Source organism: Cherax quadricarinatus, chromosome 2 (genome assembly GCF_038502225.1).
Source record: "Cherax quadricarinatus isolate ZL_2023a chromosome 2, ASM3850222v1, whole genome shotgun sequence".
NCBI lineage: Eukaryota > Metazoa > Arthropoda > Malacostraca > Decapoda > Parastacidae > Cherax > Cherax quadricarinatus.
In genome coordinates, this window is record NC_091293.1 from 21420123 (window position 1) to 21440725 (window position 20603).

The window sequence follows — 20603 nt, forward strand, 5'->3', positions numbered from 1 at the left end:
GCATGCGTACTGCGCATCCTCTTTCTCCCCCCCCCATCACCACCGTTATTTACAACCCCTACCACTCAAACTTCACCATACCCCTTGAATCCCCACCCCATTACCCCTACCCTATATCATGGGATAAGGGTTATCGGGTGGACATACCCCCACCCCCCGCCCTGGTTTTTCCACCCCCCACCCAAGACTCCCTCACACTACTAACCCATTCATTGCAACAATGAATCTTCATTGTTTACATACTGATGTAAATATGTATTTTTTGGTCAGTAATGTAGTTCGTTTCTCTCCAATTTCCACTTTCTTTTATTTTCTCTCCTACTTATAATTTTGGTTGCCCCTTTTTGTTTAATGTTGGAAATGTGTTCATAAGAATTTCATTTCAGTAGATAGGATAGACCTTCCTGACAGACGTTAATTCCAGAATAACAGTAACTCCAGTTATGCTACAACAAAACCTTTCAAACTGCCTTAGCTGCTAAACATTCAGTGGAATACTTGACGATATCCTCTCTGCCCTGGAGTTTACCTGGAGAAAGTTTCGGGGATCAGCGCCCTCGCGGCGCCTTCTTAAAGACAGCCAGGGGTCTATTGGTAATCCCCCTTATGTATGCTGGGAGGCAGTTGAACAGTCTTGGGCCCCTAACACTTATTGTGTTGTCTCTCAGTGTACTCGTGGCGCCCCTGCTTTTCATTGGGGAAATGTTGCATCTCCTGCCGAGTCTTTTGCTTTCATACCTGGAGTTTACCTGGAGAGAGTTTCGGGGGTCAACGCCCCCGCGGCCCGGTCTGTGACCAGGCCTCCTGGTGGATCAGCGCCTGATCAACCAGGCTGTTGCTGCTGGCTGCACGCAAACCAACGTACGAGCCACAGCCCGGCTGATCAGGAACTGACTTTAGGTGCTTGTCCAGTGCCAGCTTGAAGACTGCCAGGGGTCTGTTGGTAATCCCCCTTATGTATGCTGGGAGGCAGTTGAACAGTCTCGGGCCCCTGACACTTATTGTATGGTCTCTTAACGTGCTAGTGACACCCCTGCTTTTCATTGGGGGGATGGTGCATCGTCTGCCAAGTCTTTTGCTTTCGTAGTGAGTGATTTTCGTGTGCAAGTTCGGTACTAGTCCCTCTAGGATTTTCCAGGTGTATATAATCATGTATCTCTCCCTCCTGCGTTCCAGGGAATACAGGTTTAGAAACCTCAAGCGCTCCCAGTAATTGAGGTGTTTTATCTCCGTTATGCGCGCCGTGAAAGTTCTCTGTACATTTTCTAGGTCGGCAATTTCACCTGCCTTGAAAGGTGCTGTTAGTGTGCAGCAATATTCCAGCCTAGATAGAACAAGTGACCTGAAGAGTGTCATCATGGGCTTGGCCTCCCTAGTTTTGAAGGTTCTCATTATCCATCCTGTCATTTTTCTAGCAGATGCGATTGATACAATGTTATGGTCCTTGAAGGTGAGATCCTCCGACATAATCACTCCCAGGTCTTTGACGTTGGTGTTTCGCTCTATTTCGTGGCCAGAATTTGTTTTGTACTCTGATGAAGATTTAATTTCCTCATGTTTACCATATCTGAGTAATTGAAATTTCTCATCGATGCAACATTTCCCCAATGAAAAGCAGGGGCGCCACGAGTACACTGAGAGACAACACAATAAGTGTTAGGGGCCCAAGACTGTTCAAGGGAGTGATTTTCGTGATTTTCGTGCAAGTTTGGTACTAATCCCTTTAGGATTTTCCAAGAGTATATTATCATGTATTCCTCTCGCCTGCATTCCAGAGAATACAAATCAAGGTACTTCAACAGTTCCTAGTAATTTAAATGCCTTACTTATGTGTGCTGGGCCACCAGGCTCGGTGGCCTGGTGGCTAAAGCTCCCGCTTTACACACGGAGGGCCCGGGTTCGATTCCCGGCGGGTGGAAACATTTCGACACGTTTCCTTACACCTGTTGTCCTGTTCACCTAGCAGACAGTAATGGTGAAGCTGGAGGTGCTGTCCTGGGAGACAGTAATGTTGAAGCTGGATGTGCTGTCCTGGGAGACAGTAATGGTGAAGCTGGAGATTTTGTCCAGGTAGTCGGGAATTATACGCAGGAAGGAATACATATAAATGACCTCATAGGGGACAGGAGCCGTAGTGGGGAAACAAGTGTAGTCAAAGATAAGATAAAACCAATATTGCAAACTAGAAATACCACAGGAAATAGCAAACAAGAGGACTCCACTAGCAATAGTGAGGATATATTACCAAAAACAACTGGTGGGAGCTCCATTGTTGGTGCTAGGGAGGATAGGAATAAGACAGGGAAACATGCACCAACAGGGAATACAGTCACAGAAACCCAAGGCAAACGGAAACCAAGCCTGTGCACATACTATGCACTTGGTATCTGCAGACATGGGAAATATGGAAAAACAGACGGGACGTGCAATTATGACCACCCTAGAAAATGCCATGCGCATATGACAACAGGAAAATGCAAACTCCCTTCCTGTAAGCTTTTTCACCCTGAAATGTGTACCTCTTCAGTACAGGAAAGACTGTGCTATAACTTAAATTGCCAGGCACACCATCTAAAGGGGACAAAAAGATACAAAACATCCAGGCCATGGGAAAGCCTGGGTAGCCACAGCCACTCAAGAGGGAGAGGTTTTTTAGTGCCAGGAAGGAAAAAAAACTGGCAGGAAATGGCAGAAATCGTACACCAAAAACAGTCATTCCTGGAGTGGAACCACAGTCAATGGCCTCCACTCCAAACCAACAGATACAGATACTAATGCCGGAAAAAAAATCCCCCCAGTACCAACAATACCACCAGTCCGATGACATTCTTCTTTGCAAATATACAGGGTGTAAGGCCAGCAACAAACAACAAAATATCTTTCATCCGTGGACTGCTTGCAGAGGCAAAGGCAATGTTCGCGGCTTTCACTGAGACCCACATAAAGGATCACTTGGACAACGAAATATGGATCCCAGGTTACAACCTATACAGATGTGACAGAGTGAACAGGCTAAAGGAGGGGGGTTGGCCTGTACATTGCAGAGTCACTTGTTTGCACAGAACTGCTTAATGCCTCAAATGATGTAGTGGAAGTTTTAGTAGTAAAGGTCGAGAACCAAAACCTAGTCATTGTGGTAGTCTACAAGCCTCCGGATGCAACATCCCAGCAATTCCAGGAACAGCTGTTAAAAATTGACCACTGTCTGGAAAATCTTCCAGCTCCTGCACCCAACATCTAGCTCCTGGGGGATTTCAACTTAAGGCACCTAAAATGGAGGAATATAGCAAATAATATTGTTGCAGTAATAACACCAGGAGGCAGCTCTGATGAAAATTCACACTCACACGAGCTTTTAAATCTCTACACAAAATTCAATTTAAACCAGCACATAATAGAGCCTACTAGAATGGAGAATACACTAGACCTCATCTTCACTAACAATGATGATCTGATAAGAAATGTCACCATATCAAAAACAATATACTCAAATCACAACATAATTGAGGTTCAGACATGTATGTTTGGAGTCCCAGACCGACATAATGAGATTAGTCACGAGGGAGCATTCACCAAATTCAACTTCAATAACAAAAACATAAAGTGGGACCAAGTAAACCAAGTCCTAACCGATATAAGCTGGGAAGATATACTAAGCAACACAGACCCCAACTTATGCCTAGAACAGATTAACTTGGTGGCACTCGATGTATGCACAAGGCTTATTCCTCTAAGAAAAAGGAGGAGTAGATGTAAAATAGAAAGAGACAGGCACTCCCTTTACAGGCGACGGAAAAGAATAACAGAGCGTCTAAAAGAGGTCAATATATCTGAAATGCGTAGGGAGACACTGGTCAGAGAAATAGCAAGCATTGAACTTAAGCTAAAGGAATATTATAGGAGTCAGGAATCGCGGGAAGAACTAAAAGCCATAAATGAAATCGAAAGAAACCCAAAGTATTTCTTCTCCTATGCCAAATCAAAGTCGAGAACAACGTCCAGTATTGGGCCCCTACTTAAACAAGATGGGTCCTACACAGATGACAGCAAGGAAATGAGTGAGCTACTCAAGTCCCAATATGACTCAGTTTTTAGCAAGCCGCTAACCAGACTGAGAGTCGAAGATCAAAATTAATTTTTTATGAGAGAGCCACAGAATTTGGTTAACACAAGCCTATCCGATGTTATCCTGACGCCAAATGGCTTCGAACAGGCGATAAATGACATGCCCATGCACTCTGCCCCAGGGCCAGACTCATGGAACTCCGTGTTCATCAAGAACTGCAAGAAGCCCCTATCACGAGCCTTTTCCATTCTATGGAGAGGGAGCATGGACACGGGGGTCGTCCCACAGTTACTAAAAACAACAGACATAGCCCCACTCCACAAAGGGGGCAGTAAAGCAACAGCAAAGAACTACAGACCGATAGTACTAACATCCAATATCATAAAAATCTTTGAAAGGGTCCTAAGATGCAAGATCACCACCCGTCTAGAAACCCATCAGTTACACAACCCAGGGCAACATGGTTTAGAACAGATCGCTCCTGTCTGTCTCAACTACTGGATCACTACGACAAGGTCCTAAATGCACTAGAAGACAAAAAGAATGCAGATGTAATATATACAGACTTTGCAAAAGCCTTCGACAAGTGTGACCATGGCGTAATAGCGCACAAAATGCGTGCTAAAGGAATAACAGGAAAAGTCGGTCGATGGATCTATAATTTCCTCACTAACAGAACACAGAGAGTAGTCGTCAACAGAGTAAAGTCCGAGGCAGCTACGGTGAAAAGCTCTGTTCCACAAGGCACAGTACTCGCTCCCATCTTGTTCCTCATCCTCATATCCGACATAGACAAGGATGTCAGCCACAGCACCGTGTCTTCCTTTGCAGATGACACCCGAATCTGCATGACAGTGTCTTCCATTGCAGACACTGCAAGGCTCCAGGTGGACATCAACCAAATCTTTCAGTGGGCTGCAGAAAACAATATGAAGTTCAACGATGAGAAATTTCAATTACTCAGATATGGTAAACACGAGGAAATTAAATCTTCATCAGAGTACAAAACAAATTCTGGCCACAAAATAGAGCGAAACACCAACGTCAAAGACCTGGGAGTGATCATGTCGGAGGATCTCACCTTCAAGGACCATAACATTGTATCAATCGCATCTGCTAGAAAAATGACAGGATGGATAATGAGAACCTTCAAAACTAGGGAGGCCAAGCCCATGATGACACTCTTCAGGTCACTTGTTCTATCTAGGCTGGAATATTGCTGCACACTAACAGCACCTTTGAAGGCAGGTGAAATTGCTGACCTAGAAAATGTACAGAGAACCTTCATAGCACGCATAACGGAGATAAAACACCTCAATTACTGGGAGCGCTTGAGGTTCCTAAAACTGTATTCCCTGGAATACAGATGGGAGAGATACATGATTATATACACCTGGAAAATCCTAGAGGGACTAGTACCGAACTTGCACACGGAAATCTCTCACTACGAAAGCAAAAGACTTGGCAGACGATGCAACATCCCCGCAATGAAAAGCAGGGGTGTCACTAGCACGTTAAGAGACCATACAATAAGTGTCAGGGGCCCGAGACTGTTCAACTGCCTCCCAGCATACATAAGGGGGATTACCAACAGACCCCTGGCAGTCTTCAAGTTGGCACTGGACAAGCACCTAAAGTCGGTTCCTGACCAGCCGGGCTGTGGCTCGTACATTGGTTTGCGTGCAGCCAGCAGCAACAGCCTGGTTGATCAACCTCTGATCCACCAGGAGGCCTGGTCACAGACCGGGCCGCGGGGGCGTTGACCCCCGGAACTCTCTCCAGGTAAACTCCAGGTCTCCAGGCAGCAAATAGGTACCTGGGTGTTAGTCGACTGGTGTGGGTCGCATCCTGGGGGACAAGATTAAGGACCCCAATGGAAATAAGTTAGACAGTCCTCGATGACGCACTGACTTTCTTGGGTTATCCTGGGTGGCTAACCCTCCGGGGTTAAAAATCCGAACGAAATCTTATCTTATCTTATCACTCTCCAGGTCTGCAGTTTCGCCTGCCTTGAAGTGGGGAGTTAGTATACAGCAGTATTCCAGCCTAGAGAGAACAAGCGATTTGAAGAGAATCATGTGCTTGGCGTCCCTAGTACTGAAGGTTCTCATTATCCATCCTATCATTTTCCTAGCAGATGCAGTAGATACACTGTTGTGGTCTTTGAAGGAGAGATCCTCTGACATTATCACTCCCAGGTCCTTCACATTACTTTTCCGATCTATTGTATGGTTAGAATTTGTTGTATACCCTGACACAGCTTTAATTTCCTCAAGCTTCCCATATCTGAGTAGCTGAAATTTCTCTTCATTGAACTTCATATTGTTTTGAGTGGCCCATTTGAAGATTTGGTTGATGTCCGCTTGGAGTCTTACGGTGTCTTCGATGGAGGTCACTGTCATAGCCATTCGGGTGTCATCCACAAAGGAAGACATGGAGCTACAGAAGTTTCCCAGCTCTGGCTAACAGATATCAACACTATGTAATGTGACCCATCCTGTGTAATGGACTATAACAGGAAAACATAGCTAACTTTGTGTAGTTATCATAGAATATGGCAGCAGTTACTGGAAGCCAGTACCGGATTTACCTATAGGCTTGGCAGGCTGAAGCCTTGGACCTCAAAATTTAGGGGGCCTCTGGCCAAGGTTAATATTATTATTGACACTGTCATAGACCTTTCTTACACATGCTGTCATAACGCACTGTAGTCTCTAAACAACCCTTCAGTAATGTTCCTTGCATTCCATATCAGAATAATACTGTTTCAGGCCAGTAACTTGACACTAGCATTGATTTCTGTATTGATTTTGTCCTTCCAGGAAAATAGTGTGATAGTTAAGCTAAAAATATGTTGCATTTTCAACTTATCTGCAGACCCACAGAAGACGTTGCTGTTGTCATCAGTCAAGTTAGTAGTAAAACTACGCTGATTTGTAACCTCTTTGTTAATGACAGGAAAAAGGATACTCATTTTGTAAACATTTTCTGGAAGCAGATTTCATTCAGATTTTGCAATATAATTGTCAATAAGGAACAATTTTTTAAGGAAAAATTACCCAAACATTATACAGAAAAAAGTTCATTTTTATATTTTTTCTTCACTGAACTGTTTGCCATACTCCTTGGACACAAATACGTCCATGTATCTAAGGTTGACACTTTAATTTTAACTGATTCTCTGTCATCCATAAATGCTCTCCGCTCATTAAGTATAAATTGTGGCATGCTTGTGTCAGAGGCCAGACACAGGTATGGTAGGATTGTGGACAGTAGAGTCAGAGTGCACGTGCTGTGGATTCCATCTCACATTGGTCTTCACATGCATGACAGAACTGATGACTTGGCTAAGTATAAATTACTTCAATAATACGAAAACAGCTTAACTTTACTGACTTAAGACCGAGGGAGATTCACACCAGTCAGTCAATCTATCACCATTTTATCATGCCAACCTTCAACTTCTTTTCCAAAACTGTGGTCTGGGGGGTACATTAGGGTTGGGAAAGCAGAAGACGTGATGAGTAACTATGGGTGGTTGCTGTGGAGGTGGGGTTTGTAACGAGGTGGGTGGGGGCATTGGGCATGGCATGTGTCTTTTGAGTTAGAATGTTTGGTTGATTTGGGGTTGTCCTGGTTGGGGGGGTTCTGTAGGTGGGTGTGAGGGAGGTTGTATTTGATATTCCTCCTGAGCCTAGGTTCTCCTGTCCATCTCCATCTTCACCTTTCTTCCCTCCTTTCGTCTTTGTAACCTCCCTTTCAGTTTCTGCCTTTCTTCTCGTGTTCTGTTGCAGTCAAGATACACCCTCTAGTATGCTGAGATGTCCCTTAGTCTCGCTTTCTCTTGCAGGATCTTGTTTCAAGCTGGTTCTGCCTTGAAAATTGCTTTGACCAGCCAGTGTCTTCCTTTTGCATACTCCCATATTCTCAGAAAATTTGCCAGCTGGGTCATGTGAGCTTCTCCCATTCCTTTCATCATGCTTTCAATCTTTTTTTTCTCCCCTTGTCTTCTTACTTTGTAAGTTTTCCTTTCTTCAGTCTCTTCACTATCTGTTGTCCATGGGCCCAGTGGTCTGTCTTCTTGCTTTGTAAGTTTTCCTTTCTTCAGTCTCTTCACTATCTGTTGTCCCTGGGCCCAGTGGTCTGTCATTTTGCCTTCTCAGCTTTCCCTGGGCACTGCTGTGGTCTGTTAGGGCTTCTTCATATAGCTTGGCTCTTTCATTTTCTACAATCCCCTCGATTGTTCCTGATGTGATTCTCTTTTTTTCTCGGGTTCCACAATGGTCTGCTAGGGCCTCTGCATACAGTTTCACTCCTTTGTTCCCTACAGTCGCCTTATTTGTGACTGAAGTAGCAGTTTTTAATGTCATACCTGTATTGCTCTTTAGTTCTTTAGGCTGTTTCAGATTTTTCAGTTCCTCTTCTAATCTCTGAATCTTAGCCTCTCCTGCTTTGACTTACATCTCCCACTTCCTGCTCTCAGTAGCTATCTTCTCCATTTTCATGCTAAGCTTCCTTCCCCACTTATGTTCCCTTTTCATGGGTTCTGCTACCCAATCTTCCTTCCTAGACACATCCTCTAGTCCCCTGTTTTTCCGAACCTTCTCTCTGGCAACCCATTTTTTTTATTGCCACAGAATGAAAAACTTATGTATTTCTGTGTGGTTGTTTGTGATGGATTTGTCTGAGTGTGTGCGTGGGGGGGACGGAGGGAGGGAGAGGAGGAAGCTGGAGGCAGTGGCAAAATGGGAGAGGTGGAGAGGGGGAATTATGGGGAGAGAGAGGAGGAAGGAAAAGCAAAAGGGGAGAGAGAATGGGAAAAGGAGAGGGGGAAAGAGGGAGAGGAGGGGAAGAAGGAGCGTGTGTGAGATAGATGGGGGATCAGGGGAGGGAGTGGAAGAGGGCGAGAGGTAGTGGGAGGGCGCAGGGGGGGGGGAGAGTGTGGGTGGTCTGGATATTCTCTATAAGGGTTACAATGTGGGGTTTACATGATTTGGATATTGTGTGGTTTAATGTTATAAAATACTAATTACAGGGAATACAGTCACAGAAACCCAAGGCAAACAGAAACCAAGCCTGTGCACATACTATGCACTTGGTATCTGTAGATATGGGAAATCTGGAAAAACAGATGGGACGTGCAACTATGACCACCCTAGAAAATGCAATGCCCATATGACAACAGGAAAATGCAAACTCCCTTCCTGTAAGCTTTTTCACCCTGAAATGTGTACCTCTTCAGTACAGGAAAGACTGTGCTATAACTTAAATTGCCAGGCACACCATCTAAAGGGGACAAAAAGATACAAAACATCCAGGCCATGGGAAAACCTGGGTAGCCACAGCCACTCAAGAGAGAGAGGTTTTTTAGTGCCAGGAAGGAAAAAAAACTGGCAGGAAATGGCAGAAATTGTACACCAAATCCAGTCATTCCTGGAGTGGAACCACAGTCGATGGCCTCCACTCCAAACCAACAGATACAGATACTAATGCCGGAAAAAAATCCCCCCCCCCAGTACCAACAATACCACCAGTCCGATGACATTCTTCTTTGCAAATATACAGGGTGTAAAGCCAGCAACAAACAACAAAATACCTTTCATCCGTGGACTGCTTGCAGAGGCAAAGGCAATGTTCGCGGCTTTCACTGAGACCCACATAAAGGATCACTTGGACAACGAAATATGGATCCCAGGTTACAACCTATACAGATGTGACAGAGTGAACAGGCAAAAGGGGGGGGTTGGCTTGTACATTGCAGAGTCACTTGTTTGCACAGAACTGCTTAATGCCTCAAATGATGTATTGGAAGTTTTAGCAGTAAAGGTCGAGAACCAAAACCTAGTCATTGCGGTAGTCTACAAGCCTCCAGATGCAACATCCCAGCAATTCCAGGAACAGCTGTTAAAAATTGACCACTGTCTGGAAAATCTTCCAGCTCCTGCACCCAACATCTTGCTCCTGGGGGATTTCAACTTAAGGCACCTAAAATGGAGGAATATAGCAAATACTATTGTTCCAGTAATAACACCAGGAGGCAGCTCTGATGAAAACTCACACTCACACGAGCTTTTAAATCTCTGCACAAAATTCAATTTAAACCAACAAATAATAGAGCCTACTAGACTGGAGAATACACTAGACCTCATCTTCACTAACAATGATGATCTGATAAGAAATGTCACCATATCAAAAACAATATACTCAGATCACAACATAATCGAGGTTACGACATGTATGCGTGGAGCCCCAGACTGACAAAATGTGATCAGTCACTAGGGAGCCTTCACCAAATTCAACTTCAATAACAAGAACATAAAGTGGGACAAAGTAAACCAAGTCCTAAATGATATAAGCTGGGAAGATAGCCTAAGCAACACAGACCCCAACTTATGCCTAGAACAGATTAACTCTGTGGCACTCGATGTATGCTCAAGGCTTATTCCTTGAAGAAAAAGGAGTAGATGTAAAATAGAAAGAGTAAGTAAGTAAGTAAGTTTATTCAGGTATACACAAATACAGTTACATAGAATTATCATACATAGCAGCATATGTGTAGAGAACCTAGGATAACCCAAAAAAGTCAGACAGAGTGACTTATTTCCATTGGGGTCCTTTACAGGCGACGGAAAAGGATAACAGAGCGGCTAAAAGAGGCCAATATATCTGCAATGTGTAGAGAGACACTGGTCAAAGAAATAGCAAACATCGAACTAAAGCTAAAGGAATCTTATAGGAGTCAGGAATCACGGGAAGAATTAAAAACCATGAATGAAATCGAATGAAACCCAAAGTATTTCTTTTCTTATGCCAAATCAAAGTCGAGAACAACATCCAGTATTGGGCCCCTACTTAAACAAGATGGGTCCTACACAGATGACAGCAAGGAAATGAGTGAGCTACTCAAGTCCCAATATGACTCAGTTTTTAGCAAGCCGCTAACCAGACAGAGAGTTGAAGAGCTAAATGAATTTTTTTATGAGAGAGCCACAGAATTTGGTAAACAAAAGCATATCTGACGTTATCCTCACGCCAAATGACTTCGAACAGGCGATAAATGACATGCCCATGCACTCTGTCCCAAGGCCAAACTCATGGAACTCCGTGTTCATCAAGAACTGCAAAAAGCCCCTATCACGTGTTTTCAACATCCTATCGAGAGGGAGCATGGACAAGGGGGTCGTCTCACAATTACTAAAAATAACAGATATAGCCCCACTCCACAAAAGGGGCAGTAAAGCAATAGCAAAGAACTACAGACCGATAGCATTAACATCCCATATCATAAAAATCTTTGAAAGGGTCCTAAGAAGCAAGATCGCCACCCATCTAGATACCCATCAATTACACAACCCAGGGCAGAATGGATTTAGAGCAGGTCGCTCCTGTCTGTCCCAACTACTGGATCACTACGACAAGGTCCTAGATGCACTAGAAGACAAAGAGAATGCAGATGTAATATACACAGACTTTGCAAGTGTGACCATGAGGTAATAGCACACAAAATGCGTGCTAAAGGAATAACAGGAAAAGTTGGTAGATGGGTCTATAATTTCCTCAAACAGGAACACAAAGAATAGTAGTCAACAGAGTAAAGTCTGAGTCGGCTACGGTGAAAAGCTCTGTTCCACAAGGCGCAGTACTCGCTCCCCTCTTGTTTCTTTTCCTCATATCTGATATAGACAAGGATGTCAGCCACAGCACCGTGTCTTCCTTTGCAAATGACACCCGAATCTGCATGACAGTGTCTTCCATTGCAGACACTGCAAGGCTCCAGGAGGATATCAACCAAATCTTTAAATGGGCTGCAGAAAACAATATGAAGTTCAACGATAAGAAATTTCCATTACTCCAATATGGTAAAGGTGAGGAAATTAAAACTTCATCAGAGAATAAAACAAATTCCAACCACACAATAGAGTGAAAAACTAATGTCAAAGATCTGGGAGTGATCATGTCGGAGGATCTCACCTTCAAGGACCATAACATTATATCAATCACATCTGCTAGAAAAATGACAGGATGGATAATAAGAACCTTCAAAACTAGGGATGTCAAGCCCATGATGACACTCTTCAGGTCGCTTGTTCTATCTAGGCTTGAATATTACTGCACACTAACAGCGCCTTCCAAGACAGGTGAAATTGCTGACCTAGAAAATGTTCAGAGAACCTTCATGATACGTATAACTGAGATAAAACACCTCAATTACTGGGAGTGCTTGAGGTTCCTAAACCTGTATTCCCTGGAATGCAGGCAGGAGAGATACATGATTATATACACCTGGAAAATCCTAGAGGGACTAGTACCGAACTTGCACACGAAAATCACTCCATAGGAAAGCAAAAGACTCGGCAGACGATGCAACATCCCCCCAATGAAAAGCAGGGATGTCACTAGCACGTTAAGAGACAACACCACAAGTGTCAGGGGCCCCAAGACTGTTCAACTGGATCTGGATGCCAGATCCTATATGTACCCAGGTCCTCCACCATTGCCAAAGGAGCGTGTACAATTAGTGAAACCATTTGATGTAACAGGTGTAGACAGTGGTCCAATCATTTTAACAGGTACTTCAGATAGTATTCCACTGAAAGTATATGTATGCTTGTTCACTAGGGCAGTTCATTTAGAAGTGGCTCAGGACTTGTCTGCAGAACAGTTTATACAGCTGTTTCGAAAATTTGCAGTTAGGCGATCCTGTCCGAGTTAGTTTAGTTTAATATGTTTATTATGCACCCCATACCCATCCTGTGGGCGGTAGTCAAAAGATTACAGAGGTACATAATTGGTCCAGGGACTGGACTCCAAAGTTTTGATAGCTGAGCAAGTTACAGAGGTAATAAACTCACAATTTACAAAGGTAATGAACTCACAATTTACAAAGGTAATGAACTCCAGGTAGGTCTGGTCACAATCATGACAAGTTGCAAAGGTATTTACAGATTACAGAGGTACTTCATGGGTCCAGGGACTGGGCCCCCAAAGTTTTGATAGCTGAACTAGGTACAAAGGTAATGAGCTCACAAGTTACAAAGGTAATGAATTCTGTAGAATGGTTACTTACGTTTATACATGGCTACAATCATGAACAAATTATAGTGTAATGAGCAATTCACACTTCCACACCCGGTCACAACTGTAATGAGTTATTGGTGCAAATATTGATTGTTGAGACACACACACACACACACACACACACACACACACACACACACACACACACACACACACACACACACACACACACACACACACACACACACACACACACACACACACACACACACACACACACACACACACACACACACTCACTGACACTGACACTGACACTGACACTGTCCGAGACTGATGATTTCGGATAATGCCACTAATTTTGTAGTGGGTGCTCAACACTCTTCAGGTCGCTTGTTCTATCTAGACTGGAATATTCCTGAACCTGTCCTCCATGGAACGCAGGCGGGAGAGATACATGATTATAAACATCTGGAAAATCCTAGAGGGACTAATACCGAACTTGCACACGAAAATCACTAACAACGAAAGCAAAAGACTTGGCAGATGATGCAACATCCCCCCAGTGAAAAACAGGGGTGTCACTAGCACATTAAGAGACAATACAATAAGTGTCAGGGGCCCGAGACTGTTCAACTGCCTCCCAGCATACATAAGGGAGATTACCAACAGACCCCTGACTGTCTTCAAGGAGGCACTGGACAAGCACCTAAAGTTGGTACCTGACCAGCCGGGCTGTGGCTCGTATGTTGGATTGCGTGCAGCCAGCAGTAACAGCCTGGTTGATCAGGCTCTGATCCACCAGGAGGCCTGGTCACACACCGGGCCGTGGGAGCATTGAGCCCTGGAACTCTCTCCAGGTAAACTCCAGGTAAACACTTGATAGAATTAAATAATAGTAACGATGTTCAATCTCTGTTAACCCAACGAGGGTGTACCTGGAAATTTATTACTCCTAGAGCCCCTTGGCAGGGGGGGGGGGTGTATGAAAGACTGATAGGCACAGTGAAGAGGTGTCTCTGTAAAGTACTACACCGGAAGAGAATTAATTTGGAGGAATTCCGTGTGGTGTTGGTGAAGACGGAGAATCAGATAAATAATCGGCCTCTCTCATACATGAGTGATACACCTGAAGAAGATGTATTAAAACCTTCTCACCTAATATGTGGAAGGAAATTAGAAGCTGCCCTTGTCTATAGAGATAATCCTGAAGAAAGTGATGAAGATTACAATGACGCGGCAGTGTTGTGTGATAAATTTAAAATGTTTAATAAAGTAATTGATCATTGGTCTAATGTGTGGCATAAGGAATATCTTCTTACACTACGTGAAAACTTTTATGGTGCGACAGAGGCAGTAAATCGACAGAACATTCAACCAGGTGACATTGTGTTAATTGATACTGAACAACATCGAACATTGTGGCCTCTGGGCAAAGTATTGACATTGTACCCAGATGCACAAGGTGTTGTCTGGAATGTCAAAGTGTTGTGTCATGGCCAGGAAAGTTTATGCACGATTAATAAATTGATTCCCTTGGAATTAAATGGTATTCAATCAAATGTAAATGAAAATCTAAGGGAAAATAACACGAGTGATAATGAAGATAGGAACAAATAATTTGAGTCATTTAACAACTAACTCCGCCCGGCCGCAGTGTGGAAAATACTGTATATTTTCCGAAAATACAGTGTTTTTTGTATGTAAATTGATGGAATATATTGTAGGTAATAAAAATTAATGTGTAAATAAATAAAGAACCAGCGAAATGGGTGAGCATTGCAGGGGGAGGGAGAGTCGCCATTGTTTGGAACTGACCAAGAGAAATGTTAGTGAAAATCAGAAAAATTTTCGTCGCTCTACAGGTTATATTGGGCTTAAAATCTCTCAAATAGGAGCCAAAATTGTTGGAATTGCAATCTTGCAGAACGTGAGAATTAGACGACTGGACAGGATTCCGTAATTAGATGGTGTGAGGGAAAAGTTCAATAGATAGGAGTAGCGAGGGAGTATATAGTAACAATAGTTTGATTGCCGGCTACTTGTTAAGGTAGGGTAAATCTAGCTCCAGCTATTCCTTCTCCTCCCTCTTCCCCCCCCCCCCTGAAAGGTGACGTGTGGGGCTCCGGCCAAACAGTAATCACTCGACTCACAGCTCCCAGCACTACTGTAAGTACATGCCTGCTCATATTCTAGTGGACTTATTGGTTGAAAGCTTCACTTTTGACCAATAATAAACTTAGTCCTTTCAGTCTTGTTCTATGTTAAATGTCTTAATAATCACCATGTCTTTTAGGTATTGTACTTATCATGGAGAGTGATTTCTTAAGCAGTGGGTAACCTGTCTCTCTTTCCAGCTTGGAATGACAGAATGGGTCACCTGCCAACCAACGAGTAGAATTGAAGGAGACGGACTAATGTCCTGAGACGTCCCATGTTTTATCTACTTACCTGTGCAGCGGTAAAAAACCTGCTTTCCTGTCATCCGGATAGATTATTTTATGGCTATAGACTCTGTGAAGAACGAGCCGGTGGGTTGTCACCAACACCTGTGACCCCCCCCCACATCATCAGCAACGGCTACGATTTCAACAACATGCAGTGTCACCAACACCAGACACCCAAGTTTTATATACTATATTAGCGTTGAATTCAGATATCATTTATATTTTTCATTTTTCATTTTCTTTAATGTAGGATCAATATTTCATATTTAAGTGTTTTATATTTTATATCTTCTAAATAATAAAGTGTTTATGTTTGTCAGTTTTTATTCTTTTTCTATGCATTAATTTTCCTGAGGAGGAGCCAGCCTTAGTAATACTGACTGAAGTTGTTACAGGGCTGAGTAAGAAGCCTTCACAGATGGAAACAGGATATTACCACAGCTGAGTGATGTCTATTTATGTTAAAATTCTGGCCAGTATTTTCTTCATATTTTAAGTATAGGGTTTTGTGTATGACACACGAAGTAATCTTCAGACTAATTGGTGAGTGGTATTAAGATAAATTCTCCTTCAATGTATATGTATTCATTTTATAAATTTAATATACAGTCCACATATTTATATTAATGTTTTACAAGAATTCCTGGTGATGTATATTTCATTTGGAATTAATATAGATCCAGATTGACTTGTGGAGATAGAGATTGTAGTAGGTATCGAAGGGGGACATTTTTTGTGAACTAAGTGTTCTAAAATTTCTACTTGTCTCTGTAACTTTGATAAAGAATAACTATCTCTGTTACCATTTTCTGGTATGTATCTAATGAGATTCATCCAAGTAAATTTAATTTTCCACACATACCATGACTCGCTGTTGCTCCCCTGTCAGGTATTCTCTGATCCATTGCAGTGCCCTTCCTGTTATACATGCCTGATCCTTTAGCTTCTGCAATCAACCCATCCCTCTCCTTTGTGTCTTCTGTTACCTTGTCATAAAACTTCAGTAGGTTTGTGACACAGGATTTGCCTTCCATGAATCTGTGTGGGTTTTCCAAAATAATCTTGTTCCATTGCAGGTGCTCCACCACTCTTCTCCTGATAATCTTCTCCATGACTTTGCATACTATACACGTCAGTGACATTGGTCTATATTTTAGTGCCACGTTTCTGGCTCGTGTGTGTGTGTGTGTGTGTGTGTGTGTGTGTGTGTGTGTGTGTGTGTGTGTGTGTGTGTGTGTGTGTGTGTGTGTGTGTACTCACCTAATTGCGGTTGCAGGGGTCGAGACTCAGCTCCTGGCCCCGCCTCTTCACTGATCGCTACTAGGTCCACTCCCTCTCTGCTTCCTGAGCTTTGTCATACCTCTTCTTAAAACTATGTATGGTTCCTGCCTCCACTACTTCACTTGCTAGGCTATTCCACTTTCTGACGACTCTGTGACTGAAGAAATATTTCCTAACGTCCCTGTGACTCGTCTGAGTCTGCAGCTTCCAGTTGTGACCCCTTGTTTCTGTGTCCCCTCTCTGGAACATCCTATCTCTGTCCACCTTGTCTATTCCCCACAGTATCTTGTATGTCGTTATCATGTCTCCCCTGACCCTTCTGTCCTCCAGTGTCGTCAGTCCGATTTCCCTCAGCCTTCCCTCATACGACATTCCCCTGAGCTCTGGGACTAGCCTTGTTGCAAACCTTTGTACTTTCTCTAACTTCTTGATGTGCTTGACCAGGTGTGGGTTCCAGACTGGTGCTGCATACTCCAGTATGGGCCTAACATACACAGTGTACAGTGTCTTGAACGATTCCTTATTAAAGTATGGGAACGCTATTCTCAGGCGCCCATATGCTGCAACAGTTATTTGGTTGATGTGTGCCTCCAGTGACGTGCTCGGTGTTATGGTCACCCCAAGGTCTTTCTCCCTGAGTGAGGTCTGTAGTCATTGTCCACCTAGCCTATACTCTGTCTGTGGTCTTCTTTGCCCCTCCCCAATCTTCATGACTTTGCATTTGGCAGGATTGAATTCGAGAAGCCAGTTTCTGGACCACATGTCCAGCCTGTCCAGGTCTCTTTGCAGTCCTGCCTCATTCTCATCCAATTTAATTCTTCTCATCAACTTCACATCATCTGCGAATAGGGACACTTCAGAGTCTATTCCTTCCATCATGTCGTTTACCTGGAGTTTACCTGGAGAGAGTTCCGGGGGTCAACGCCCCCGCGGCCCGGTCTGTGACCAGGCCTCCTGGTGGATCAGAGCCTGATCAACCAGGCTGTTGCTGCTGGCTGCACGCAAACCAACGTACGAGCCACAGCCCGTTCGCATATATCAAAAATAGCACTGGTTTTAGAACTGACCCCTGTGGAACCCCGCTCGTCACAGGCGCCCACTGTGATACCTCTTCACGTACCATGACTTGTTGCTGCCTCCATGTCAGGTAGTCCCTGATCCATTGCAGTGCCCTCCCTGTTATATGCGCCTGATCCTCCAGCTTCTGCACTAATCTCTTGTGGGGAACTGTGTCAAAGGATTCCTGCAGTCTAGGAAAACGCAGTCAACCCACCCCTCTCTCTCGCGTCTTCTGTTACCTTGTCATAAAACTCCAGGAGGTTTGTGACACAGGATTTGCCTTCCATGAACCCATGCCGGTTTTCATTTATAATCTTGTTCTTTTCCAGGTGTTCCACCACTCTCCTCCTGATAATCTTCTCCATGACTTTGCACACAATACATGTCAGAGACACAGGTCTGTAGTTTAGTGCCTAATTTCTGTTTCTTTTCTTAAATATGGGGACTACATTTGTTGTCTTCCATTTCTCAGGTAGTTGCCCAGTTGCAAGGGATGTGTTGAAGATTGTGATTAGGGGCACACACAGCATCTCTGCTCCTTCTCTTAGGACCCATGGGGAGATGTTGTCCGGTCCCATCGCCTTTGAGGTATCAAGGTCACTTAGCAGCTTCTCCACCTCCTCCTCAGTTGTTCGTATGTCCTCCAACACTTATTGGTGTATTCCCTCTTGATGTTCCCTTCTGTGCTGTCTTCCCAGAGCCCTTCCTGTCTCTACTGTAAAAACTTCCTTAAATCTCCTGTTTAGCTCCTCACATACCTCCTGATCATTTCTTGTGAGTTCTCCACCTTCTGTCCTCAATCTGATCACCTGGTCTTTGACTGTTGTCTCTCCCCTGATGTGGCTATACAACAGTTTCGGGTCAGTTTTGATTTTCGATGCTATGTCATTTTCATACTGTTGCTGGGCCTCCCTCCTTACCTGTGCATACTTGTTCCTCGCTCTGCGACTGATCTCCCTATTTTCGTGTGTTCTCTGCCTTCTGTACTTTTCCATTCTCTATTGCATCTGCCTTCTGTACTTTTCCATTCTCTATTGCACTTTGTTTTTGCCTCCTTACACCATCGGGTAAACCAGGGGCTCGTTCTGGTCTTCCCATTGTTTCTGTTGCCCTTGGGAGGTAGTTTAATATGTTTATTATGCACCCCATACCCATCCTGTGGGCGGTAGTCAAAAGATTACAGAGGTACATAATGGGTCCAGGGACTGGGCCTCAAAGTTTTGATAGCTGAGCAAGTTACAGAGGTAATGAATTCACAATTTACAAAGGTAATGAACTCACAATTTACAAAGGTAATGAACTCCAGGTAGGTCTAGTCACAATCATGACAAGTTACAAAAGCATTTTTTTTTTTTTTTTTTATTTTATTTAAAACTTCATGTACAAATATTAATAGGTACATATATAAAAAAATGATCAAGGACAACATCAGTAAATCAATATATAAACACAAAACAATCCAGGCAACATCTGACAGTCTACTATATACAAGTTTTTATAACATATCACAATTTAAGAAGGAATAAAGTTATAATAACAAAGGCCACAAAATGGCTATTAATAAAACTCCTAAAATTACAACCTCAACACAATAATGCTCCAAGCTTAATGACAATCACCCATAATACCACTCGCAACAAATACACCAGACCTACAATATGCCTTATTAAGAAACCTGTGCTGCAACACAGGTGACCCATCATCCCTCCCCCCACTCACACACACACATTGAAAACTAACCCTATCACCAACCTGAATAATCATGACATTAATTATCCTCAATTTAGGATTATTATGACACATGTCACTTGAGGAAACATTATTTACAACCATGAATGGTACAGGACTACCAAAATTACAATACCTTAAATAAGAACAATAATAATAGGTAATTACTACCAAAACTGATGCTGGACCACGTTACAAAAAAAAACAAAAATAACTCAGTGCTTCAAGGAAATAGTGAAAGGAAAACCCTCTCAAGAAAATTCAAATTCAATTGCAATACCAGTGTAAGTGGAACATAATACGCTACCAAAGAAATATACATGTTATATAATTTATAGGTTATACATTAATACATGTTATATATTTAATCTTCTCCTTACACCTTCCCCATCAAGGGAACTAAGCAAAACTTATCTTGCACAACCTCTCATCTGGTCACACACTAGTACCTCCAATCACACCCAACCACATCACTGCATTCCCAAGGAGGTGAGCCCGTTGAAATCCCCTGAACCCCCCCCCCCTTTTACCAACCCACTCACCCCGGCAGTTAAAGCCCCTTATAACGCCAATAAAATCCCTATTGTTAGTCCTCTATAACTTTCAGAAAAATACTCTTCCCACCTTTTCCCAAAAATGTCTCTGTTGCGACACAAAGTTCGATAAAACGTCGCCGCCAAAGTCCTTCTCAGCACATCCCCACCCACCTTCCCCCTCATACCCCATAAAACATATATGTAGTCCACGATGACATATGCTAAACCTCTTACCACACTCTCCTCCACACCACTCATATCAAGACTCAACGCTCGCAATACCGCCACACCTTGACCCCCCACCCTCACCACTACCTTACGCATCCATACCCTGATGCACTCCAAACCTTCACAAAAATAGACGACATGATATGCAGTCTCTTCCCCACTGCATCTGCCACACCCCCCACCCTCAATAACCCTCCTATCTCGGAGCATCGCTCCCGTTGGCAAAATCCCATGCAGGAA

At 43.4% G+C, this 20603-nt stretch overlaps 1 protein-coding gene across 1 annotated transcript in view; it reads right to left on the minus strand.

The window, feature by feature from the left end:
• LOC128692057 (uncharacterized) overlaps positions 1–11 on the minus strand; it is a 207767-nt gene extending 207756 nt beyond the window's left edge. The window contains exon 1 of the mRNA XM_070087587.1: positions 1–11. This exon is cut by the window's left edge and continues 71 nt beyond it. The gene's annotated coding sequence lies outside the window, so the exon portion shown is untranslated.
• Between the last annotated feature and the right edge of the window lie 20592 nt (positions 12–20603).